General features: G+C 49.4%; 2 long non-coding RNA genes and 2 other non-coding genes across 4 annotated transcripts in view; 3 read left to right on the top strand and 1 right to left on the bottom strand.

The window, feature by feature from the left end:
• The first annotated feature begins 2,188 nt into the window (after window positions 1-2,188).
• On the top strand, window positions 2,189-2,252 carry MIR670 (microRNA mir-670). The gene has a single exon (NR_162695.1). It is a non-coding gene; the product is annotated as a microRNA mir-670 (primary transcript).
• Window positions 2,253-19,768: 17,516 nt separating this feature from the next.
• On the bottom strand, window positions 19,769-21,701 carry LOC103351348 (uncharacterized). Its single transcript, XR_519134.3, has 3 exons — window positions 21,563-21,701; window positions 20,500-20,559; window positions 19,769-20,158 (listed from the first exon to the last, which is right to left on the bottom strand). It is a non-coding gene; the product is annotated as an uncharacterized lncRNA (long non-coding RNA).
• LOC103351346 (uncharacterized) overlaps window positions 21,571-27,171 on the top strand; it is a 103,547-nt gene continuing 97,946 nt past the window's right edge. The window contains exons 1-2 of the long non-coding RNA XR_011387507.1: window positions 21,571-21,708; window positions 26,672-26,785. This is a non-coding gene — a long non-coding RNA (uncharacterized lncRNA). The remainder of the gene's footprint in view (window positions 21,709-26,671; window positions 26,786-27,171) is intronic.
• MIR129-2 (microRNA mir-129-2) lies at window positions 23,621-23,684 on the top strand. The gene has a single exon (NR_162520.1). It is a non-coding gene; the product is annotated as a microRNA mir-129-2 (primary transcript).

Below are 27,171 nucleotides of genomic sequence, written 5' to 3'. Positions count from 1 at the left end.
GAGATCAAGAGAGTCAGGGCATGGAAGTGATGATGGCAGTGGTAACATTTCTTGAATAGATTATCTAATCTTCTCCCTTCCCACTATTTGGAGAAAATGCTAAGTCTTTAGTGCTGTGTGCAAAATAATTTTTGTTTAAAACGGCATTAGTGGGGAAATACAATTAAAAAATAAAAACATTTCCATTGCAAGAGCAAATGCTGCTACAGCTCACAACCACCTGTAGAGGGAAATCTTTATGCATGATTTCTTAGGGCCAGTTGTGTAGAGGAAAACTGCTTGAAAAGGCGCCTAGCAAACTTTGCAGCAGGAAGACCAGAGGAGCTGGACCCTACAGGGCCAATGGTTAAATCACCAGGGGGCATCTGAGGAGGAGGGAAAGCCTGGAATCCAGCCAGGGTTTTTCTCAGAGCCTGGGAGGCTGTGAGGTTGGCCTCCCAGCTTGGGGAGCTGGTGCTGAGCCCAGGGCAGAGAAGCTGAATAGAGGCAGGGACTTGCAGAGTGCACGTGTGTGTGTGTGTGTGTGTGTGTGTGTGTGTGGTGGGAGGGTGCATTCTATGAGGTCAGGGATTGGGTGGTGCCTAGTGCTATGGAAATGGAGAGGTCAGAGGCCGGCTTTTCCGTCAGCCCCACTGCACAGAGCAATGTGGTTATCAACAAGTGTCTCTGCTGAGAAGATTAGTTTTGACAGGGACTTCAGGGGTTTTTCTAATCTGGATAAATCCACCGGGGCTTTATTGTGAGTCATTCTTTGTTGGGAAACAGCTCGGGAAGAGAGGGGGAGGTTCAGAGGAGGGGGCTTTTGAGCATCAGCCGTTTGACCTTGTGGGCCAGAGTTCAAATCCTCCAGAGGGCTGGAAAGCTACCCTTATCCCTTCTGCAGCCCCTGCATCTTGCTTCCCAAGGTTTCTGTTTAATAGGAAAAATTCAGCGTCTGGTGTTGGCCAAACCTTGTCAATGGGAATTCCATGTATCTGAGAGCAGGATTTTTTTTTTTTTTTTTTACATCTAGGGAGGCAGGCAGCCCTCGCAGCTATAGTACTGTGTTTTTTCCCCTGCAAATGATCTTCTAGGAAGCTGAATCACCTCCACTCTGAAGAACAGCCACTCCTGGGAGGTAGAAAACAAATCTCTTTGGAAGAGGGGAGGGGTGTACCCTTCATGGTCTTTAAATAGAGATGTGGGGATACCATGTGAATACTTAAAACATGAACCTGGAAATATGGGAAAGGTAAAAGGCAAGAGTTTCTTGGCGAGGGCTGGCAGTAGAGAAGACCACCTAGGTGGGGACACGACGCTGAATGCGTGAATTAGTGCCATTTCCTTCCTGGAGGGCTGGCTGGGTCACCCAATTAACAGGAAAGGGAATTTCTTTCAGCCAAAGTGGGAGATTTAGGGAGGATGCTTGGAAGAATCAGAATGCCATTGTCATCATTCACCCCTGGACCAAGAACAACTAAAAGGCTACAGAATGGATATGGAAATGGGAGTTGCAATTGGAGGACACAGACTGAAACTAGTTAAGAAGCAAGACTGGCTGGGGACTCCATCCTCACGCACCTGCTGGTGTGCCTGATACCTAAGTCTATTTCACTTAAAGCCGTAGGGCGGGGAGCTGCCAGTGGATGAAGGAAGATGGTCCTTTATAGCCTGGGAGACATTAGGGTCACTTACGTTGCTCTTCTCTGAAGGAAATTATTTCTTTTCCTTATTCAAGTCAACAAGTATTTGTCCCTTCGATAAGAAGGGAGAGGGAAGTGGTTACAAGGAAAATCTGGTAATGTAAATACAGCCATGTGTCCTCCATCTATATCTCGCACTATTCTCAGCTGAGGTCTCCTGAGGTTTAGGTTCCAGAAAGATACCAGACTGAAGCATACCTCTCACCACCTTTTGACAGTGAAGGTGTCCTATGTCCATCAGCCAGTCCCGCCCAGAAGTCCATGTAAAGATGGTCTCCCTCAGGTTCCACCAGGTGCTTAAGCACAGCCACATGCAGGCAGGTATGTGCACTACACACGCACATATGTGTACAAAGACCTTCACTTAGGCGTGTGTGTGTGCCCTGGGATTCTTTTCATACCTGAGCTCACAGGCAACACCCAAGGGAACGGACCTTCTACCTCTTCCGTCAAGTTCGAAGATGCCAGTCGCGAGCAGCCACATCTGGTTTAGGGGTGGATCTGATGTCCCTGAGTGTATGTGGTGAACCTGAATTTGCCTTGGGTTTCCTCATACTCATTCAGGAGTGTCAGCTGCCCCTTCACGCGGCGCTGGAGAAGGTTACTGCATACAGAAGTCTACTCTGCTTGGTTTCCAGGAAAATGAAGTCCAGCTTTGCTCTTCATCACCACGGATGAACCCTGGTGCTCCCCCTCTATTCCTCAAAACAAAGATGAGAGAAGGAGCAGGGCTGGCTACCTAATCTCTGGGGTCCAGTCCAAAAAGAAAATGTAGGGATCCTTGTTCAAAAAATAGGAAGAAAATGCCATTAAACGTACTAAACTAGAAGCTTCTGCCTTTTTCCCTACAGTCTGTCCTTAGACTTGTCATGGTGTTATTTTTTATTTGCTGTAAAATATCGTGCTGAATAAAAATTAAAGTTTTTAATTATTAGCATGAATTTTACCACTCATCTTTAGCTTGCGTGATGCCAACTTGTAATGCAAATGCAGGTGCATTTAACGCGTCTGCAGATTCACCAAAATGGCACAGGTCATGTTTCCCAGGTCATAGGTGTTTCATTCTTACCAGAGCAATGGGAACAAGGAGCAAAATGAACTCAGCTGTGCCAAGCGCGTTCTGCTGGCGTTCTCAGCCTTCCGTTAGCTGTCAAGCAGGGATAGATGAAAGGAAGAGGAAGTGTGGTTGTTCCGTCTTCCCCTTTCCTTCTGTCTCCTCTTCAGCAGTTTGTAAGTAGCTGATCAACACAGGGAAGGAACATGAGTGAGAAAGGGTATGCTAGTATTCCTTGGTCATCACTTAGACACCCACTGTCTTCTCTGTCCATGCGAAGAGTGGTTTCAAACAGAAAACATGACCTCTTGGTACCGTTGGTGTCCCCTTTTACTCAGGCTTATCTAGTTAACATTTTTCTTGCTTTGAGTTTCACTGAGGTGCCACTGGAATTCTGTATACTTGGGGCACTGCCTACACTATATGACAGCAAAGAATGGTGGCTGCACATGTTGTCTTCTCACTTACGTTTTCCATTGTCCCACAAACTTCACTTACAAAACACAAATTCAAAGACAACATTAGTTTTCCAAAATTTTCTTTACTTCAGAGGTTGAGACAGAGAGAAAGATGGAGAAAGATTTCCCTTCTACTGGTGAACTTCCCAAATGCCCTGGCTGCTGAGGCCCAGCCAGGCCAAACTCCATCTTGTTTCTCATATGAGTAACAGGGACCCAACTACTTGAGCCATCACCTGCTGCCTCCCAGGGTGTGCATTAGCAGGAAGGTGGAATCAGGAGCAGATTTGGGAGCAGAGCTGGGACTGGAATGCAGGCACTCTGATGTGGATACAGGCATCCCAAGTAGTGTCTCAACTGCTAGGTCAAACACCTACCCCAAAGATAAAATTATTAAGAATTTCAAAGGCCGGCGCCGCGGCTCACTAGGCTAATCCTCTGCCTTGCGGCGCCGGCACACCGGGTTCTAGTCCCGGTCGGGGCGCCGGATTCTGTCCCGGTTGCCCCTCTTCCAGGCCAGCTCTCTGCTGTGGCCAGGGAAGGCAGTGGAGGATGGCCCAAGCGCTTGGGCCCTGCACCCCATGGGAGACCAGGATAAGTACCTGGCTCCTGCCTTCGGATCAGCGTGGTGCGCCGGCCGCGGCGGCCATTGGGGGGTGAACCAATGGCAAAGGAAGACCTTTCGCTCTCTCTCTCTCACTGTCCACTCTGCCTGTCAAAAAAAAAAAAAAAAAAAGAATTTCAAGATCATGACAGTAAAATCTTAGTCTGTGCACAGAGCCTCCCCAAACACAGAGCCCTATGTGATGACTATACAGATCACATGCAGATGAAGCCAGCCTGGGCAGGCAGAGCTGAGATGTAGCCAGATCCTAGGCTGAGAACCCTGTTGCTCATCTTCAAGTGAATAATCCCATCTGCAGCAAAAATCTCCAGCAGCCTCCATTTTTGACCCACTGGGGCTTGCTTCTCCTCTAACCAAGTCACAATCTGTAAAAAGTTCACTACCCTCTGGTGACAGTTTCATAGCTTTGAAGAGAGAATTCATCCACTAATCTCCTCAAGGTCCATGACAGCCTTGTGTTAAAGCCCTGGCCTTGGAAATGAAGCATCCACTCCAACCTCCAGCCCTCACTTTCAAGCCTGGTCCCTGCCTGATCTGTACTTAGGTCTTGCCATCTAAAATCAATAAAATAGGGGCCGGCACCATGTCTCACTTGGTTAATCCTCCACCTGAGGCACCGGCATCTTATATAGGTGCTGGGTTCTAGTCCTGGTTGCTCCTCTTCCAGTCCAGCTCTCTGCTGTGGCCCAGGAAGGCAGTGGAGGATGGCCCAAGTGCTAGGGCCCTGCACCCGCCTGGGAGACCGGGAGGAAGCACCTGACTCCTGGCTTCGGATTGGTGCAGCGCCAGCCATAGCAGCCATTTGGGGGTGAACCAATGGAAGGAAGACCTTTCTCTCTGTCTCTTTCTCTGTCTATAACTCTGTCAAATAAAAAAATAATAAAAATAAATAAAAAATCTCTTTAAAATCAATAAAGTAATCTTCCCTTGCCATATGAGGAATTGTGATCATGGTGCTTACTATTATTTATCTCACCATGGCTCTGAAGTGTACCCAGAGATCTCCTATCCTAGGATGACAGATTTTCAGAAATCACTTTGACAGGAATTCAACTGGTATTGATGTGGGAAAAGCAGTGTTTGAGGTTCAAAGGACCAAGAGAAAGACAGTGGGACATTCCTAATGGACCCCAAAACTGCCTTCCTACTCCTTACCCCTTAAAGAGCAAACCTACAGGGCGAGGTGGACTACAGTGGGAATGAGATAGCATTAAAAATGAACCCACAAGTATTTGGCCCTATGATTCCCATATCCCAAATTAGAGTAGCTGGGTTCTAGTCCCAACTCCACTCCTGATTCCAGCTTTCTGCTAATGTACTCCTCGGGAAGCAGCAGATAACGGCTCAAGTAGTTGGTTCTCTGCTACCCATGTGGGAGACCTGGATTGAGTTCATGACTTATGGCTTTGGTTTGGCCTAGCCTCAGGTGTTGCAAGAATTTGGAGAGTGAACCCATGAAGAAAAGTTCTATATCTATCTTTCTGTTTATCACCTCTGTGTGACCACCTCTGAAATAAATAAATACATTTTTTAAAGTGTATTCAGCCTAGAAAATACTATTGGCCCTTCATAATTGGTTAAGAGACTTCTAGAGTTGTGTTTTTTAGCCTTAATCTAACTTTCTCTCCTTTCTCTGGTCCTTTGGGTGATGGCAACACCCTTTTGTGAAGTATTGAGCTTCATCTAAGCTACTGAGAATACATTTAAAAAGAGGAAAAGGCATTACTCTTTTTATTCTTTTTTAAAGATTTATTTATTAATTTTAAATGTGGAGTGACAGAGAGAGAGGGAGAAATATTTTTCATCTGCTGGCTCACTCCCCAAATGCCCACAATAGCCAAGGTTGAGCCAGGCTAGGAGACAGGAACTCCATCTAGGTCTCACATGTGGGTGGCAAGAACCCAAGTACTAATATACTTCCTCCCAGGTGCAATAGCAGAAATCTGAACAGGAAGCAAATTTGCACTCCAGGATGAGATGTGGATGTCCCAAGAGCAGCATAACTCCCTGCATCACACACCTGCCCCTTGTTTATTATTTTATATAAACTTTATTAAATTTGAAAGCTGGATCATGACAGTTTAGTGAGTGGTCTGGAAGACCAATCAATGAGTAATTATATATTGTTTATGAATGAGCCCAGCACAGTGCTTGACCCATGGTGGGTGTTGAATAAATGTTAGCTGACTCTGAGTATGTCTCACAATTGTGGCAATATGTGAAGATGGAAGAGCCATGGATTTGGCAACAAGCTACATTTATTAAAGCAACCAAGTAGATCTTGACCAAATTACTTAGTTTCTTTGAGGCCTGCTTCTCTCACTTGAACAATGGGAGTATTCACGTAATAATTCATCTCCACAGGGTTATTTTGAGAATGAAACGAGATGGCTCATTCCAAAGTACTCCAGAGTGTTCTATATATGTGGCACCTGTTTTTGCACATATATGTGTGCACAGAAGATATTAAAAAAATTTTTAATTCTGCCTTCCTCTCTTTCCCACCTCACTCAACAATAGAAGTAAAGCATAGGGCTCTCATAGACTGGACAGTGCCCTGAGTGTAGTAAAGTAGGAAATAGTTCAGATTTTTCAGCCAAGCAGACCTAGGTTCAAATTTTGGCTATTGTATTTGGTTTGTTATGTGACTCTCCAAGACTCTTCTTGACACTTAAAGTGTGTACCTACTTCAAAGAAGTATTGTGATGATTCATTGAGTTGATATTTGCAAAGAGCTTGACACAGTGCCTGGCACATACCTTTGTTTTTTATTGTTGTTTTTATCATTGTATCTTGGGCCATTGGTGGTCCAGGGAGGCAACAAAACAGTGGCCTAGGAACATCATCTTATGATGCATTTTGTGGAGTGACATTTCTATCATGTGCCTTTTCTGCCGAGGTAGATGCTTCCTCTTCTGATGCTAGCAGGCATCCTTGGACCTTGCCACATGCAAAGGGACTCCTCTTGGGTAGTTTTCCCAAACACTACAGAAACCCAAAGGAGTTGTTTCCTGTGACTCTATAGATCAGGGAACAGGCCCGGCAACTTCTCAGGAGCTTCCCCTGCAGCTCAGGTCTCATCAAGTCTAGAAGGAACCCTTTCATCCATGGGTTTGTGTGAGCCTGGTACAGATGTCCCTGTTGATAAAGGTGAACAAATCGCATCCATTAAGATCCAGATTTTAGTTCTAGAGGTTCTTGGTAATATTTGGTGAGGAGATCAGACTTTCATGGAACCTGATCCACTAGAATCCCATGGGTTGATTAGGTCAGTGTGCATGTGTCCCAGAACTATAGTACTTAGCCTGACCACCACATATTCAGTTCCGAAAACCCACTGAGCTAGGAAAAAACTGCTCTGCATGGGGTGTTGTCAACCCAACCCCAGTCTGGGGCAGCAGTTAGGATCCCAATTCATTACAAGGATTGTTTGCTCCTATTTACTTTCCTGTATTGAATTTGTGTAGATTTGGAAAACAGAAATGGTTTGGGGACAAGGGATGATCACAAGAGCCACTACCCTTGCCAGAAAAGTTCTTTAGCCTCTTCTATCAAAGAAAGAGGGTTTCTGCTATTGCACATGAACTTCCTGGTTTATAACTCAGGTTTCTGAAAGTTTCACCACATCTAGCAAACAAATTGTAGCATGATGAAGCCTGATTCCTGCTGAGGGCTTGGTGCCTTCCTATCAGGATCTGGAAGTAACCTGAACAACAAATCCCAAAGTAGACTGAACACCTCATGCATGAGCCCCAAATCTGTTCAAAACATTAATAGTTCTCCTGAGTGGCAGTCCAGACCGAAGTTCTGTTTTGATTTGTAACCCAACATACCATTTCAAACCCTTTGGGATCTATATATTTACTAATACTGGTGGCCCAGAACAACAGGTGCTAGCCTAGAGAGGAGAGACAGAGATGACGGGCCAGAGTCTAACATCTCTCTCCTTCCGGTAGTCAGTGTTTCTCTGACATTTCTCACTCCACGCCATCAGAAGTCCATCGCACTGGACAGCTTCCCTTTGTTGGCTTCAGGGAGTGGAGAATAAGCAGAAGCAGCCAAGGTCCTTAGCGACTTGAAAGCAGGGTCTTTGTCATCTACGATTAAGCAGAGGTTCCTCCTGTGATTTTAGGTATACAACCTCTGCTGGTCCAAGTCCCTATGCCAAAGGATTCCACGCTGACTCTTAACCAGAGGCGGGTGAACAGATCTCAGCAAAGTTATTAGGAAGGGTAGATGGTGCAATGACTTGATCATTGCTGATAAAATCCATCATCTAACCCCAGATTGTTCTTGGTGGAAGTTTGCAAAGTGTCTTTCCAAAAAAAAAAAAAGTTATTTATTTATTTGAAAGAGTTAGAGAGAGACAGAGAGAAAGAGAGAGATATTTTCCATCCACTAATCCTTGCCCCAAAAGGGCACAATTGCCAGGGCCGGACTAGGATGAAGCCAGGGTCCAGGAGTTAAATTCAGGTCTCTCACGTGGTGGAAGGCCAGGGCCCAAGCACTTGGGCCATCCTCTGCTGCCTTCCCAGGTGCATTAGCAGGGAACTGGATTGAAGTGGAGCAGCTGGGACTCAAACTGGCACCTATATGAGATGCCAGTGTTGCAGGCAGCATATTAACCCACTGTGGCACAACACCACTCCCCCCTCCTTTTTTATTTTAACTATTTATTTATTTATTTATTATTTGAAATGTAGAGTTACAGGGTAGGGGAGGGGGAGACATCTTTTCCTTTAAAGCATAGGGTGTGAAGAATTCTGCTGGTGAACTGTCCCCAGCTGTCAATCTTCCAGCTCCTTCTCACATGATGAAAGGCCAATGCATTTTTCAAACATGTCATGAGTCCCTTTTGTTTTGTGTGGCATGGCCAGGTATCTGGTAGATCACTTTACACAGGCAAAATACTTTGGATGGTAAATTTTTCCTCCTGAGACTGTTTACACTTGCCCTGTAGAAATGAGACAATGGAATTAAAAGGAGCATCAGATGCTCGTATTGGTCCCAGCTAGACCTTAGCAAAGTGTGTCCCACTGCTCAGAGTCCTCGGACCTTTGGAAACATCTCTGTGCAGAAGGGAACTCCACTACTATCTCTTCAGGAGAACCCAGTCAAAGCTGAAAGAGGGACTGCTCTGGATCTCAGAATACCAGCCATTTCACTGGACACCTGTTTGACTGTGGGCAAGTTATTTCACCTTTCTAAGCCTCAGGTTTTCAACTTGAAGATGGAAATTGTAATAGGGAGCATTTCACTGAGTTGTTGTAAGGATTGAATGGATAATGTACATGTACCTCTTAGCACTGTATTTGAGGTTAGTGAATGCTGAACAACATTACTATTGTTACTCTTAGAATCATGCCAGCAAAAAGGGAAGACGAGCTCTCACCAAGCGTTTCTAAACTTTCTGAATGATAAGAGTTTGCCTTGGTCTGGGCTCCTTCTGAGTTACGTATTATTCTGTAAGTAGGTAAGGCAACAAGCCTCTTGGGTACCCTAAAAGAAATGAGGCCACTGCCAATCAAATTTAGGCAGTGAGCAAATGTTAATTGTGAGAAAGGTTGGGTAGATCTTTCATCATCTCTTAGGGATCTTGCTACTGCATTGATTAACTGAAAGCCAGAGAATAAATGTGAAAAAAAAAAGAGGCTGTGTCCTAACAAGTAAGCCAACTGGCTGACCCAAGGACACCAAGCAGGCATAGAAGTAGGAAAAAGTTTGATTCAGTGCCTCTGAAGAGTCTTATCTTTCCCTATCTTTCCACCCTTGGTGATCATTTTTGGTCTTTGGTCTGAGAAGGAGCCCAGTCCATGTCTATGCTTTGGTTTATCAGACATGTGCTCCTGAGAGCAAGCATGGACTATTTCCTTCATCTTGATGCTGCTAAGTGGTACACACAACCACCTTGCTGTCTTCAGGAGACGAAGGATGTCCAGGTTCCATAACTCTTTTATAACAAATTTATAATAAGGTGCATTTGTGACTGAATCTAAATATTTGTGGGACAAGCATGAGGATGGCTAGAAAGCTAGGACGTATTTAAAATTCCCAACGTAAGAGGAGTGCTGGCTTCAAAGCCACAGACCTAGATCTACCAGAATCAACCCCAGTAGGAATTATCTTTTTACTTGCTACTATTTCAAGTAGCACATGGAGTCGCTAAAGTTCAAGGAGCCCATGGTTCTCTGGAAGAGGAGGCCTTTGCTGAGGGCTCCAGTATTCTCTAAGTAAAGGGTTTCTGTGGAGAAAACGCCCATGACCTCAGAGGAGAGGAGACACTTGTTTTACGGAGAAATGACGGAAATGTGGACCACAGAAAACTAACAGTTTTACTCGAGAGCTCCCTCTACTGGCCCTTTGGTAGAAATTCCATAGCAGTCCTTCCAACCTGCCCCGTGGGTGTCAACTTGAACAATCTGAGCATCTTGGTACCTTAAAGTAAGGAAAAAATAAGGTGTTCTGGGGGTACCAAGGGAGATTAAACTATAGAAATTTATTTCTTCTGCATCCTTAATAATCTTATCTAGCATTAGTGGGTACCAATACAGTGGTAAGCATTTTATTTGCATTATTTCATTTAATACTCACTGAAAGCACATGGGGCAAAATATTACAATTGAGGCAACTGAGACCTGAATAAATTAAATAAGTCCCTGGCATCATCAGAGACTAGTGCATCCCCTCATTGACCCACACCATTCTTAGGATTCTCCCAAGTGAGAATTCAAGAGAAGCAGGAACCAAGGAACAAGGTGCGATTGGGAATAGACCTGGGTCTTACCCCTATTAGTTCTGAGACTGCTTCGCAAGCTTCCGGAGTCCTAGGAAGTGTCAAACTTGTCTTTAAAAAAAGAATAAAAGAAAGAAAATCCTGCCCATGAGGCAATTAAATTAGATGGCAATGTTTATCCAGTCTACACTCACAGTAACATCCAGGCTGAAGAAAACTGAATGATGACAATAGAGACTAAGAAGGCTTTCCACTACAGAGATGAGGCCTTTCTAAATTTGTGAGACATATTCATATCTATTAAAAAAATAAAATCCCATAAGGTAGGTAGGGCAGGTAGCAGTAGACACATTGCATAGGCTGGAAATTTAAGATGTTGAGTGTCTTGTTCCAGGTTCTGGTTAGACGTAAATGGCAGAATCAAGGCCAAGTCTGTCAGTCTCAGCTTCAGTATTGACTTTCTTATTGATGTTGGTTGGAACTAAGGTCTAGGTTTGGCTTTTCTGTTTCAGAAAATAAAGATTATGAAGCCACTTCTTGTTTCACATACAGATCCTCTCCTGAGTCCTTGCTCTTTTGGGGGTTGGCTAATCACTGAATTCCCTGGCTATTGAGCCACTTGGAATTAGTAATTACACAAGCCATTTGTTGTGTTTAGATTGCTCCACATTTAAAAAGTATCCAGATCCCTGGGAGAATCGCAAATATTATTTTAATTCTCCTGTATGTGTTAAGATGCAAACTTTTTCACCTCACCTAAGAGAATCTCAAAGCATTTGCACACTGGTTCTCCCTGGGGATTAGAGATTTGGCTAAGTAATAGGATTCCTTCCAGTTCCTATTCCATCTGGATGGGAGTCTGGCTTCCAATTTCAGTGCCAACATATGTCTAAATCTACACAATGGGACAACAGCTATGCCAGATAGTACCAAAATCCCCACCCCTGACTCGAGACCTCCCACTAGCTGCCCTTTCCCCAAATGCAGTTATGTCACATTGGGACCAGAATGGTACTTACTGATAATAGCAGAGAGACAAGGGGAACAAACTTTCTGCAGTGCCTCTTAAGCAATTGGTTGGGTTATCATGGTCCTATGCAGGATGGCTGGGTTGAAAATATTTGTCCATGATGCAACCTCATGACCCTCAGCTACCAGTTGGAGCAGCTCTTTCTGGTTTGACATATTAATATTACAAGCTCCTCTTTACCAGAAATGTGACTCCTTGATCAACAGTCACTCCAGACCTGCCAATCTGAAGCACACTCATACACATCTGTGGTAAAGTTGGCCATCCCCCTGCTCCATACCCTGAGCAACTGTCCCTCATGTTCTTCTCCTCACCAGGAAAGCCAAAGTGATGCCACTAAAGGAGGGGAGGGGTAAGACTGGAACTGAACACTCGAAGAGAGTTGTGAGTGATGGAATGTGGATTGCTGACACCATGTCCCTTTCCTCTTGCTTATTGTAGGAGCGCCAACGACCAAGAGGAGACCAGATGAGTTTTCAAAGCAGTCCTCACACACCCGGGACATACCTCATCCTTTGCCTTGTGCTTTCTGCAATGTCGCTGCTCACATCCATCTTTCTACTAACCCTTACCATGACAGCCCCTTCCTGATCACCACTTTTCCTTCGTTCACCACCCATTAACCTCTTGCTCAGAGGTATCCTTCTTAGGGGCAGTGGCTTTGGTCTCTGGCAATCTCCCTTTCAAGAGCTACATTCAGATGCTAACATTAGTTTCCCTCTCTCCTATCCCTGCCTGTGCTAGCCTCAGCCTCCTGGTCAGGAAAACCATAGCAAATCCTACTTCCTCCAAAATGAAGTTACACAACACTCTGCAAGAGCAGTCACACTCAATGAAGGGACCCAAGGTATATCTGAGTGTGATATAATTGAAACCAAATGGAACAACCAGAAATCCCTTAATCACACTCAGAAACAGTGAAAGAGCTTACTCATGACTGGACTGATAGAGAGTGTGGGTAGGGAGCAGGAGAAAGAGAAAGATCCTCAGAACTGGAGTGCTCTGAATACAGGATGGAATCATCTAGATTTTTTCCCCAATTAAATTTACATTCCATTCTACCACATTGCAATGGCTTCACTCTTGACATTGTCATTTGAGACCCAAGCTTTTTCTTCACGGGTTCTGAGCTGCAGGTTCCTGCATGGTAAGGTAAGTGGCATTTGCAAGCACTGTCTAGGGTGATTTGTAGAAGACCCAGTGCTAATGAATCTGATCCACACTGTTAGGCTATAAAGTTTGTCCTTTACTGGTTGCTGTTGACCCAAATGCCTTTCAAGGATCCCCAGCCCAACCACAGATATTAGTCCAGCCTCATCAGGTTAATCTAGACCTCTACAAAACAAACCAGACCTTGAGAAGTGACCAAATTATTATTTGTTGGAGTCACAGAACACCATTTCTCAGAAACAATCACTACATAAAGTAAGGCACTCTGAAAACTCAGTATACCCAGAAACTGAATTTCTACCTCCTCCCTCTTTTCTTTCCACCTTTAAAGGTAAGCCAGAACTGATAGAAGATGCCACATTTCCACAAGTGAGCTAGAAGATCTCTCTCCTCATGAAGAGATTCAAATACACTTCATTATTTATATTAACCCTATCAATAAGTACAAAAAGCTGGCTAATCCAGCAGATATGTTAGTCCATTCTTCCTCTCTTACACTTGTTGGACTAGGAATTAAAGAGATGCAACTCTTGTTCTTTACTCTTGGGCTATCAGACATAGTGACCTATGCTCAGATCAGCAGTGAATTGAAACCCTGTTTTACTAGTGAAAGGGTAAAATATTAAACCCACAAGATCCCCATGAATTTGTGATTGAGCTTTCTGTGCCTGCCAAGTTCAGCTGGGCTTGGCAATTGTTCATCCAGAACAAGACTGAGGTCAAACTCATGCAGATATCTACGCTTCCCTCAAACTGTTCTTTTCTCCCTGTGGTCTGTGCTTCCCAAGATCTGGCTATTTGCTATCTCGCCTCTGATGAAATAAGTATGTGGGCATTCCAAGCCCCACCCCAATCTACCCCTCTGGACTCAGCCCCCTGTCATGTGCTTGCTCTGGCTTTCCTGTCTTTGCTTAGATCCTCACCATGAAACCTATTCTAGGTATTCTCGGGTGACCTTCTAGGTTCTCATTCTCCCAAATCAGCCTTTCACAGGCCAAGCGTCATCTAGTTCACCAAAGTATCCAGTAATTAGAATGGCCTAGGGAAGGGAGGGAACATTGGAATGAGCTTGCTCCTTGATGATGGAATAGTGCAAAGAGCAGATGTATTGTCTTAATTGTTCTTAGGCTGAACAATGTAACTGCTTTAAGGTATTACAATCAAAATTGACATTCTGAGTGCATGATGGCAACAAAAAGATGTGTGGGAGTGAAATTCCAGTCATTTTCCTCCAGTATTCCAGGGGTCCTTAAATCTCTCACCCTCAAACCTCCAAATATGCTGACTTCTAAGAGGTGTTTCCCAAGACTGAATATAACTCTTGAACAGGGTAAGTGATGAAAACATGTATTTAACAGGGGAAGGGAATCAAATACTTGCATTATGTGTGCTGAGGTTTATCTCCCCACACTGTGCTAATGGTTTAGTCTCTAACATTTTCAGAATCAAGAAAATGATCAGGGTTGCGAGTGTCCAGAAGAGTGAAGGTGGACTAGGGTGAGTAGCCAATTCAAGGTACAGATTTGCTGCTGGTCTCACTCTAAGACAAGTTTCTTGGAAGACTGAGACAGTGCACTCTTAACTTCTCAGTATGGCCACCCAATAATAGAGACATCACAGGGTGTAGTAGCCCAAATGTTGAATGGACAGAAAGCTCTCTGCATTTTCCATCCCAACTGGTCAGTTTCAGACAAATCTCTTAAGCTTAGGATGGCTGACCCAGCTGTAATTTTTTTCCTTGGAATAGGAGGGAAGGGGTCTTTCCTCATAGGCAATAGCCTTGAGGGGGTGGGAACATCTATTGGCTAAAGCATTCCTTAGAAGGATTAAATCATTTTCATTATTCAGGTTACTGAGAAAAGTCTCAAACACTTTCAACTCCAAATAATGCAATCCAGAACTGGAATATTAAAGACCAGAGATTGAAATAGGGGCAACATGGAGTGCTAAGGGCATGGGTGTTGGAGCTATGCAGTCATGAAGTTGATCTGATCCCCAACTCTACAACTTCAAGTTCTAAGACTTTTTTTTAAATTTCCCTCAAGCTTTTGGACAAATCACTTAAAACTTTTTGGTCTCTATAGCCTCAGCTTTAAGTGGAAAAAAAATTTTGGTGTGATTTCTGTGCTCAATTATTTATGGGGTAGGTTCATTATTCTAATGACACTTTGGAACTGCTTTAAGGATTGAATAAGGTAATTTACATAAATGTATCTGTCACAATGTCTGGAATATACTTGGTATTCCAAAACTATTATTTTCTTCTCTCTTTCCCTTTACTTCGGCCAACATAGTTTTTTGCTAACTGGGAAATACATCTTCAGGAAAACAGGAATCACTTTCCTGTACTTGTTCTTTGATAGATTCCCCTGGGTGAACTGGGAGGTTTCTTTTCCTCCTCCAGACTTAGTACTTTACTTATTGGCATTTTTCTTCCTGCTTGGATAGGATAGACAGAAGCAGGATATTTCTGGGCTTTGATGACCCTGAAAGAAAGGAGAATCTGTTCAAGAGTTGCATGATAGACATCCTACTTCCATAGACCTTTTGGGGAAGCATTAGGGAAACCAGTCTTCTTCATGCTAGGGATGCCCAGGGATCAGTTGGCAATGAAGAAAGAGGTTTTCATCTTGGACAGGTTCCACATGGGTGTATTAATTGCCTGGGTCTTTAGCTTGATTGCTTAGACAGAAACTGGGCACAGCAGCCCTTAGTAAATGTTGGTGAGACTACTCAGGAGGTCAAAGCTACCAGCTCTAGTTCATGCATGCTTTAAAGGACCTGACTGAGGAATAGGGAAGATGGAGATGCTTATCATGGAGGACTAATTTTGTGCAAATGTTTCTGTTGAGCTTACTAGCCCTGATCACTCAATGTAACTAACCAGCTTTATTGCTGTAGCAATAGAGGGACAAGGTAGAGAGGCACCCTCTTCTGGGAAGGAGGAGCAGAAACATTGAGGCCACCTGGCATCCAGAATTAAATTAGAATAATTTAGGTTGATATCCTCAAAAGCTCTGATGTGCAAAGCCTGAGTACATTTCTTCCCATTTCCAAGTCTACCTTATTTGTTAGGGTTAGATTTAGGGTTTGTTGAAAGGTGTTGGTGATCTCAAGTGAATCCCTGGTCTCAGCACCAGACACAACAGCACCCCACCGCCATATATAGCATAGAAAGCAGGTTACATTATTCTAAACTGCCTTTTTCCTAGGTAGTCTATAGAGTCCATTATAGAAAATATATGAATTTATGCTTACACATACCTTGTCTTATAAACAAGAACATAGCTACTTCATGGCTCTAAAAACATGCCTAGCCTGGCATTTTCATGAGTCCAAGAAGACTTCATTGACACACTGTGGGTGCTTTCTGCCTGGTCGCATCTGACGACTCCATGTGATAAGCTATCCTCAGTGCAAGAAGCAAGGCCACCTCCCTCTCATTGATATTTCTCCTGACTGCATGCCGCCCTACTGCAGTCACAGTCTCACGTGCATGCATACATGCATTTGTGGAGCTAAAAATAAACGGCCGCTGATGGGCTGCCAGAGGGTGTCCTCCGGACTGAGCGGATGTCCTCTGACTCCCTTTAGTAGGCACAGCTTAAGCCATAGTCAGAAACTGAGGGTACCAGACAGGCTTAAGTTTAAACCAAAATCTCTAAGGCAAGTTACAAAAGCTAGGAGAGCCTTAGAGGGATGACACTAACTGAGCCCTAAGAACATTCTCTCCCAGGCCTCGTGCCTCAAATTCTCACGGTAACCTCTGGGAAATGATTTATTGGCTCCAGGAAAGCCACTGTCAGGGAAAGTTGATAATGAAGGTTAAGAAAGGAGATGAACCATGCATTCAGCCATGATTGTAAACAGCTCTCTGTTTTCTGGGCTCCCCTCCTTCTCAGGTCAGAGTTTATGCTAGGTGGATCCGGGATGCTGGGTGCATGGTCCGGGGGAAGGGGATGATTGGGGGCGTGTGACTTTGGTAAGATCTTCTCCTCAGCAAGAATTCTTCCCACCTCCATCACTCCATCAAGCAGTAAGCCCTTTGTCATGCTGAGGTGTGGCATTTCCTCTGCTGAAAATCCCAGATCCAGACACACCACACACCCTGACACACACACACACACACACACACACATACACACACACACACAGGGACTTTGTCACCCTCAAGAAACAAGCTCCATTCAAATGGGTTTAAAAATAGCACTAATCCATTGAGCTCATTTTTCAGGGACGTTATTTTAAGAAGAGAAAAGATCTCTTGGTCTTGGAGAGCGAGAGAGGGTAAACCGCCACCTCGCTTGAAAAAAAGTCCTGATAATGTCGCTGGAGACAGCATTTGCAGTCTTTGTTGAATTTCCTCCTCCTCCCATTCAACAAAAGTTGTTTATTCGCTAACACCCGGCCGTGTGGGTATTTATAGAGGTGGGTTTCCTCTTCGGTGCGGAGGACAGGGAAAAGCTTCAGCGAGCCCTGACCCTCCCCTCTCTGCGCTCTGACCACCGGCCGCCGGCAGCGACTCCTCGGAGGCTGGCGGATTTGTGAATCAACTCTCCCCTTCCCCCCACACAGGGGGCCCCTACACGGCTGCTGGCCGTTCGCAAAGGGCTGTGCGTATGTGTCTGCTTAATTGCAGGCGTGTTTGTTGCTGCTCTGGGAGTCTGTCCATCTCTCTCGTCTGTAACTCGGATCGCTGCTCTTTGAGAAGCTGGAGCTGGCTGATTCCGTGGGAGACCAAGCAGGATGCGTGGGCGCAGGAAACAAGAGAAAGAAGAAGGGAGGGAGAAAAAGAGCAGGCGAGCGAGCAGAAGCTGTAGAATCTGTTATTTGCGTCACTCGAGGAGCAGGGGCTATCTGCCCGACAAACACACAGAATTAATCCGAGTTAGAGCCGTAGCTGTCTGTGCTACAGCGGCCAGATGCGAAAGGGCGAGGAAAGGACGCGCGCCCCAGTCCGCCGTGCACCGCGGAGTTGGCCCTGGGCAGCTGGGGGCGTTTGGGGAGGGGGTTGTCCTGCTGGGCACGCCCCTCCGGACACCGCACGCCCAGCGCGGACGAGGCTGCAGCCTCCTCTGCAGCTGCCCAGCCCAAGCCTGGGGTGGCGCCCGCCTTGGCCGCCTCGCCTGCTCAGTGGCTGCGCGGAACACAAAGCGCTGTCTCCGAGCAGAAGGCTCTTCTCGGCTGAACCAGACCCACCAAAGAGGAGAATCTGCACGTGACGTCAGTAGCTGCTGACTGACGCAGGCTGGCAAAGGAGACTCAAGGCGGCTGCTCCGCGCTGTCTTCATGAGTCTATTTTCTCCATCCCCCTCGTAGTGAATTACTAGAACGCAAAACACACACACAGACACACATATGCAGCTTTCAAAATATACATTTCCAAAAGCGGTGTGTTCCAAACACCACGCGATTTTGCAAAGCGTGGGTGGGAAACGTGGGAAGGGTATGGATGATTTTTTTCCCCTCATTTGGGAATCTCCATCGTGGATAGCATTAGACTCCAGAGCTTTCCTGGGAAGCTCCTCTGGAGAAGGGGCTGAGCATCCCCCTGCCCCAGCACGTAGGAAATCTGGTCAATGGAGACATGCAGCTCTAAGAATACAATCTCCAAAGCCTTCTGCTCGGGGAGATTGAGGAGCTTGCAACAGGCAGAGGCAGACGGGAGTTGACCGAAGGGAGGAAGAGTACAAGAAATATTTGGGCATTTTTCTGCTTTGAAAAGCATCTGCAATAATGCAAGGGGAGGGGGCGTTGAATGCACAGTTAATGTTTTGGACGCAACGTTCCAGCGAGATGCCTTTGTGTGTGGTTTTTTCAGTACTTGCTAAAAATAGCATCAGGGTTTGATCGTGTTCCAGAAATAGACCGAGGGCTGTACTGGGATAAAAAGCCAGCGCGGGTGGAAGAAAACCTGGACATCACCGCATACCCCCCCAACTATGTCTGGAAATTAATTGTTGGATTTTTCCTTTTCTCTCTCCTCTCTCCATCCACTTTCTCTTCCCTCCCCCTGTGTTTCTCTTTCTCTGTCTTAAGGAGTCCCCGTTTGGGTAAGTAATATTATGTCATGTGCATGCCGCAGACTGTAAGTATGAGCTGACGCTTACTTTGTGCATGCTCCGGGGTTCTTTTCTGGCTGCCTTTCGACCCTTTTCTAAAGCAGAGAAGGGGGCTAAATGCAGGGTAAGGGGTGTACCTGTGTGTATGTATAAATATATATATAATGAATTTGGGGCTGCATGTAAAGAAACGGAGCGGGGAATTCTTGCAGAGCAGGGAATCACCCTGACGAATCCGAATCAATAGCTGCTGCAACTCTCTCTTTTTTTATGAGTCGGCGCTGTTGAGCTCGGTCCTCTCGACTGCCCCCTCCCCTCTCCATTTTCTCTGTCTCAAAAGGTGGCCAGACACGACTTCATGGGCCATCTCTCTGCGAGATTAATGGAGACGGTGCTATATAGATCCAACTTGCATGGATGGGGCTGGGGGGAAAATAGAGGGGAGGGGGAAACCCCTATTTCCTTTGACAAATCTCCCGGCTCGCTCTGGCCAGAGAATCAGAGAACCGCACGACCTTGGTCCCGGCTGGCCCAGGCGTCTGTAGCTGTCCACGGAAGATGGGTGCTGAAAATTCTTTGGTCCTCAGCGAGTTCAGTTCTGAGCGCCAGGGGGCGGGGTTGGCGCCAGCTGCAGCTAGCCCCGCCCTGGATGCAGAGGAGGGATACGGAGAGGAAGGAGTTAAGGATGTTCAAAGGGGATAGTCGTGACTTCGGTGAGAGCTTTGGGGGAAGGAGGGGGTGAGTGGGAAGGAAAGGGAAAAAATTTAAAGGAGAGGGAGCGAAGTGTTAGATTCGAGGAGGAGCCAAGGCCCTAGCGCTCCAGGAACTGAAGGCCGGTGGCTCAACGGCTTTCCTTACAAAGGCTGGTACCGTCTGGGTCTCCATTCCCGGATTTTTATACCTTCCCGCCAGTGGGTTTGAAAGATCTCTTCCCAGTGATGGAGACTCTCAAAATAAGAGACTATAGGTTGCTTTATTCGAGCCCTCATCATGATCCCCCAAGCAGGCTCCCACAAGCTGCAACTGTAGGGCGGTATGGAAGGATGTGTGTTGGAGCGTTTTTCTTATTCCCCTTTTCCTTCACATCCTAGTCAGAGGCACCCCAAATGAATTGGTGGAACGAGCGATTTCGAAGCCAGAGCTCAGGAATTGCTCCGGCTATGCTTAGAGAACCCAGGCACAGTGCCAGAAGTCAAATGGTTGCAAATCAGCTTGGAGGGAAACTGGGGAGGGGGTTTTCTCCAAGTTGGCAAATGTTGCTGGGGAGACCATCAGCTGGCTGGGATCGTGGGCTCCGCCCAGAGTGAAATTCATTGCAATCAATTCCAGACACTCCGGCCAAACCTGTAGCCAGACAGGTGAGGAGGGAGGAAGGTTATGGGGTGCGGGGGGGTGGGGAGCAGAGGGATGAGAATCCTGCACATACATAAAGACATTCATACTGATTAACTCCTCCAAGAGTGATAATAAAAGCGCATTCTTAAACTGGTCCACGAGGGTGGGCTACAGATGTCAGGTTCTTGCAGACCTGCAGTAAGCAGGCAGGCATGCAGGGATATTTTATACACAGTGCAAACACACACACACATACCAACAACAACAACAACTTGGGACAGTTAGGTAAGTATCCGTGGGGGCTCATGTTCAGGAGAGAGACAAGAGGGGACCAGGAACTCTCCACCTACCTGGCAACTGCTCCTGGCTAGGGTGACCTGACCCCCATGCAGGGCAACCGGGGTGCAACCCTAGGGGGAACAGAGGGTGGACCGAGTTATTTTCAGCTCAGAAGCTGTCTTGCTTTAGGAAGGTTCCCTGGCTGGGACTGAGTATTGAGCAACTCACAATAGTAACAAGATCTGTTACTGATGTTGTGGAGAATAACACAAATAACGCTTCAACCCACACTTTGTCTTGACAATTCAGCTCAAACCAAGCTGCTAGCAGCCTCCCGGCCCACCCCGGGGCCTCCTCCTCATTCACTGGGACCTACCAGTTCCCTTCCCCAAGTCTCCACCCTCCAGCTGCCCGGTTGTGTTTACAAATTCTGCCACATTCGCCAAGGAAATGGGGGTGGGCTGGGGTGTCCAATAAAGCACTTGCAACTCCTGCAGTCTTGGTAGTGGGGCTTCCAGAGAGTCATGAAGGGGTCAGAGGGACGCCCCTGATCCTCATCCCCACCCCACCTCTGTCCTCTCCCTCCCCTTGCCCACTGCCCGGCACAATGCACAAGTTTACCCCCAAACTGGATCCTATTAAATAATTCAATGGTAGCAGTGTAATTTTGGTTGGAACCAGCACGGATTCCCAAGTCGTGACTGCAAAAAGTGAGTAATGCGAGCTGGCTGCGTCATGGCTCTAGTCACAGTTCATTCCGAACTGAGAAGGAATCGTGACTTCGCCTGAGACGTCCCCTACATGGGAGACGGGGGGGGGGGGGGGGGGGCAAGCCGGGGAGGGGGGGGACGGGAGTTGGGGGGAAAACCTATCCAATGAAAACCGCTGCCAGGGGGGCATTTGAACTGGGCTGCTCGCTGTCTCGCTCTCCCCTCTCTGCCCCGCGCTCCGCGCTCCCCCCTCCCGGCCAGCGCTCGCTCTCCGGCGCGCTCGCTTGCTCGCTCGCTCGCTCTGCCGCCAACCGACGAGTCCTCAACAAGTTGGAGGGAGGCAGGAAAGCAGGGGTTAAGCTCGGCAAGCTGCAATTACCAAGATCGTGACCCTCCCACACAGTACAGTAACTTATATACTTACCTGGAAGAGCCCGCTTTGCCGCTGGGCAAACACGCGTGGGGGGCGGGGAGGGGCGGGAGGGAAGCGGCCCGGCCGGACCTGGGCTCCTTCAAGCTGGCTGCAGTGCGGATGGGACCGGCGCGCCCCCCGCGGCCCCCCGGACCCAGGTAAGGAAGCAAGGGGGTTGGCACCCTGGCCGGCGGGTGGTTCGTGGGCTCACGGGGCGGCCGAGCTGAACTTTTTTTCGCAGTTGCCCCGCGCCGCAGCGGCGGCGGGCGCGGACTGGAGCCCCCTGTGGCGCGGCGGGCGCGCCGGCGCTCGCAGAGGGTGTGTGCTTGCGTCTGTCGGTCTCGGAGCCGAGGGGAGGCGGTGGGAGGGTGGGTGGGTCGCAGAGCTGCCGGAGAGTGATGGATGGGCGGAGGGGGTGGGTCGACAGGGACGCGCAGACAGCAGCTCCGTCGTCTGGAGATGTTTGCTCGGGCAGGCAGGGCGCGGGTGTGAGTGCGCGCGCGCCCGCCCGCACGTCGATTCCAGGGTGCCAGCGAACAAATAGGGCAACTTTCCCCCGCAAGTTCTGGTCGTGTTCGCAGCAACCCACCCCGGCTGTGGAGGGTTTCCCTGCTAGGGGGCGGTGGGGGGAGAGACTACACCCCAGGGAGGGGACGATCAGCCGTCCCCTTGCCCGCACCCTTTCGAGACTCGCGGAGCAGCCGGGGAAGGCAGGGTGAGGGGGGTCGCTGCACCCGCAAGAAGGGCAGCCCTCAAAGTTTGGGCGGCTGGGAGGGGGGAGGGGGCCTGCAGGGAGGAGGGGGAGGGGAGGAGGGAGCGGGAGGGAAGGAATCCTTGCCCCTCCCTCTGCCGTCTCCCTGCTCCCTCCTCCTGCAGACGCCGGAATCCCCTGCCTTTGCGGGAGCCGGCGGATCCCGGGCGGGCTCGCCACTAGTCCTCCCCCAGCGTTCTGTAGAATGGGTGGGAAGGGGGATGGGGGCGAGATGGAGCCAGGAGAGGGCACCTGAGGCGAACGGGCCATTAGACACCCCAGATCTAGACGGTTGTGAGGAGGGTGAAGAGGGAACAGCCTCACTCTTCTACAGAGCATTCTTAACTTTTTTAAGGGGGGGGGGGGGTAATTAAAACATTCTCATTTTTCTAGAAATAGACTGACTAGCGTGGAGTTTGGGTTTATTTTATGCTCATCTTTGCCTGCGCTTTTCCGTCTGGATCTTCTGGCTTGAGTCCCATGGGGAGAGGTCGCTCTCTTGAAACGTTTTATTCTAACACACCGTGCCACCCTAGCACCTGGGCTGGAATTAGGGGGGCTGGTAGCGGAGGGGGGAGGGGCTGGTCCCGGACAGCATTTTTTTTTTTTTAGCAACAACAATATTTTAACGTGTTCCAGTCTGGGTCTTGTTGAATAATTAGAAATGGAAATATTTTTTTCTCCCTCCCCCTTCTGAAAAAAAAAAAAAAAGAAAGAAATGTGAGCTCTCTTCTGATTGGTGGATGACGATTTTAGTCCGCACCAATGAGCTGGCAGCCTCGTCTGTATTTATTTAGTGCTCTGGGGGAGTTTTTCTCTTTACGCAGCGCCTGTAGTCACGGCTGGAACCTCTGCTGGGGGACCAGAGGGATGAGAGGGGCTTGGGGGGAATCCGAACTGTACCTGTTCAGAGATCCGCGACCTTGCAGCCGAGGCTGGCGGAACCCTGATGCGGGAGTGGGGCGATAGGACAGGCGAGCGGGAAGGCTCGGGGTGCCGGGGCGAAGGGAAAGGGCTGGAGGCTGGGCACCGGGATCCCCGGTACCCCTCGCGCTCCGCTTCTCGCCACACACACGCCTCTTTCGCGGCCGTGCGGGGCTGAGTTGAGGGGCTCGAAGACGGTCTGGAGAGAAGCAGGGACGGGTCGAGGGGCGCGGGGAGGGGCGGGCGGCGCGCGCGGCGGGGAGGCTGAGCCGAGGTGGAGCGCGCTGGGGAGACCCAGCCTGCTCGGCTCCGGGGTATCGAGACATCCTGGGCTGAAGGCGGCGGCAGCGGCGGCGGAGGACCGAAGCAGCCGGCGGACTCTGCCCTTCGCGAATCTTTTTGCGGTCTGGGCTTGCTGTACATAACTCAATAGCCGGAAGCCCTTACCCCAAAAAGCATTCGCGGAGGGCGCGCGCATCGAGACGACGGCTTCAACAGCGATCGCCGAAGCCCGCACCTGCCCGAAGCGGCGCCGTCTCAGCCTTCCCCAGCCCTTTCCCCACTTCCCACGGAAGAACCAGTCCTCGCCCTCCTGTCCTTTCTGCGCTCCCCGAGGCCTTGGTCACGCGCCTTCCCGTCGCGCGGGTCCCCCGCCCCCAACTTTTTTTACCCGACTTTGTATCACAGGGGGAAATTGGAGCGGGTGGGGTGCGTGTCTTTTCGGAGAAGTGAGAAGAAGCTGAAATACAATAAAAGTTTACAGAAGTTGTGTCTTCCCCCACACCCCCGAATAACCCCCATTCACTCCCAGCAAAAAAATGGGGGGGGGGGCTAGTCCTAGGGACAAGTTAGTCCCTGGAATACGAATCGGTTTAGGACATTTTATGATCCTTTCTGACCCTAGTGATCCCGACTCTGCAATATGGGGGCGGGGGAAGTCCTTGAGAGAGGGGAGTGGTGGGGGGTTCAGCATCCTCTGCCCTGGTGCAGGCGACCCAGAGGCCAGGCGAGCCGCGGTGAATCGGGTAGCTCCGAAAAAGAGGGAAAACACCAAGGCACCGCCCGCTCCCCGGAGCCTCTTCCTCCCGTGCCTGCTTCCAGCCTAATTCGGGGCGTTCTGCAGCCTCGGGTACCCCCCCCCATCTCCTCTTTTTCAAAACTAAGTAGCACGGAAGGGGATAAAACAGGCGAGAGCTGGGGAAACCCCCGCAGAGGAGCTCTGGAGAGAGGCAGTTGCAGAGAGACTCGGCAGCTTAGCAGAGGCGGCAGCAGCCCCATCCCGGCCTCTCCAGGTGCCCGGTCCTGGGGAAGGAGGAGATACTGCAGGGGTGGGGAGAGTTTGTGGGTCTCCCCCCCCCCAACTCAATGCAGTCGTGACCACTTGGGTTACAAGTGGCACGGACCAGGCCTGCTCCACGTTTGACGCCCCGTGCCCTCCGTCAGCTAGGAGCACTGCTAGATGCCCTTGCCCTTAGGGACTGGGCCAGAAGGATGCACAGACACACACGAGTGCCCACGGGGATGGACAGAGATAAAGGATGGGTCCAGGGATAGGAGAGCCCAAGACCCCAGGGCTGCAAAGCTTCCCATTTTCGGGGAGGGCCTGAATTTCCCCCGCACCCCAACCACCGTGCTTCCAGCAAACTAAACGCCCACTGTCAGCCCCTGTCCATGAGTGGAACACCCGAACAGTAGCCTCTCCGGAGTGAGCCATGGGCTCCGCAGCCCGGCAGTGCTGGACAGAGGCAATGTTTTATAGCTCAGCCTGGGAGAAGGCACTGAAGACGAGGGCTCCGAACTCTGGGGCTAAATCAGAGTCCCCCTCCCCAGATAAAGGTGATTTCCCCTCCCTGGGGGCATTTTCTGAAAGAGTAAAAGGGTCTCTAAGATGTGCAAAGGTGAAGGAGCCAAAGCAAAATCCCTGGGGGGGATTCCTGCTGCGTCTCACCTGGGGCCGTCTGTGGAGCGACTGCTTTGCGGAGGGAGAGGCGTAAGAACCACGTTAGATTTAAAAATAGCTTCACCCTGTGTCCCTTCCACTCCTCTTCTGTCTTTTGTTTCTTACCTCCCCACCTTTCCTCAGCCAGAACGCCCTTCCCTCCCCCCAAAGCCCGAACCTTCGTGAGACTGGGGAAGAGAGGTGACCCAGAAAGAAGTGAACTTGCAGAGAAGGGATTGAGCCAGCGGAGCGCAGGCGACTCCGGGTTTCCGCGTCCCGGGTCCCCTCTCTTCCCCCACCGAGGCGAGGTGTGGGGCTGGGGTTCTAGGGTCCGGGGGCACCCGGCAAAAGCCAGCGTCGTGCGGCCCCAGAACGAGTCCTCGCCTCGCTTCGCCTCGCCTCGTCTCAGCCAGACAACTGTTGCTGCTTCGAAGCTGCTGCTGCGGCTGCGGCTGCGGCGCAGGCAGCTGCTGGGGCAGCCGCTCGCCCGGGGCCGAGGCTCCTCGCTTTTGACCGGGGTTGAGGGCTTGCGGAGAGGGGGCCTCTCATTCGGACGGGGTGGGAGGAAAGGACCCCTTCCCTTTACCTTTCACAATAAGTGGAAATTGGTGGCTTCTTGTGGCTTTCCTTCCCTGTTCAGGGCGGTCACGCGAGTCTCAGGCCGGTGGGAACTGATCTCCCCCTTTCTCCTCACTTTGCGAAGTCGGGAGTGGGGGAGGATGGGGGAGCTAATCTCTCTGTACCCTCAAACCGTCTGTGCACACCTCTCTCGCGAAAAGCCACCGCGTCTCGTCAGTCTGGGGCCTGATGGAAACTTCTAGGAGTTTGAGTCTGATACCAACCTCTGGAGTGCGATAAGAGAGAGGCAGTCCCTGGGGACCCCTCCCCACCCACCACCTACTTCTCCCCCCTCCCCCGAGGGGATGGGAAGTGCTGGAGAAGCCGCTGGAGACACTTGATCCCCAGGCTCAGCCAACTGGCTTAACTTTTGATTGTGTTAAAAAGTCAAGACCAGGGGTTGCCTACGCAGCCAGGGAGTGGTATGAAGGGGCCATGGATCCCCCTACTCCAGGTCACCCGCTCCCAGCAGGGAGCGACTGGTGGCCCAGCCAAGGGGGTGCATTTTCAGAATCTCTCCTGCTCAGGCCTGGCTGCTCTCCATGGTCGCTGCTGCCCCTCTTCCCCTGCCTCCTGTCTCTGGTGCCTGGAGCCCTGTCCCCTCCCTTTGTCCTTTGCATCTTCTCCTCAGGACCTGTGCTTGCTTTAAGTGCCTCTCACTTGCCTTGTCTCAGGTTCGGAGGCAAAGGGTGGAAGGTTCTGGGCACAGTTGCTTCCATCTCAGACCCAGACCCTCTTCTCTGCTCCAGGTAGGACTTCACTAGCAAGCTCCTCCTGACATCAGGGGCAGCCTCCCTACTCCTGGACTTCCTGTGATATACCCCAGCCCCTAGGCTTTCCCCCTGCTCCGAGCCAGCACAGTAACCCTGCCCATCTTTTGCCCTTCCAGGTGGTCAGCCTGTCCTGACACCCAGAGGTCTGTTAAACGGTGGCCGCTGAAGGAGCAGCTCTCAAGAGGCCACAGGAGCTGAAGAGCCCGGTCGTGTGTTCTTAGGAGTTCCAGGTGAGTGCAAACAGATGTGGTGCCTGTGGCCTCTTCGCTTGGGTGGACGCAAGGGTCGCCACCCACACACCCTGCTTGGTGATGAGATACTGAGAAGCCAGAGATCCCATGTTTGGGGACTGTCCTTGATGGCTTAGTCCCTGTCGAGGAAAGGCATGGGGTTATCAAGGTCACAGGGAAGGGCAGGATACTGCAGGAGGCAGGCTCGCTTCCTGTCCTGTGTCCTAGGCCGGCTTTGGGTCTGGGCGTTGGGAAGTTCCCCATACCCTAACCCTGAGGGGTGCAGACCTTACTCAATGGGACCTTCTGTTCCCTCTTCACCCCACTTTCTGGGCATTTCTCGCCTCTCATGAACCAGGAGAGTTGCAGGGTCATTCCCTAAGCTC

This window comes from Oryctolagus cuniculus, chromosome 1 (assembly GCF_964237555.1).
Source record: "Oryctolagus cuniculus chromosome 1, mOryCun1.1, whole genome shotgun sequence".
NCBI lineage: Eukaryota > Metazoa > Chordata > Mammalia > Lagomorpha > Leporidae > Oryctolagus > Oryctolagus cuniculus.
Note: the sequence above shows the minus strand (reverse complement) of the source record. Positions and strands in the feature narration are given on the sequence as shown.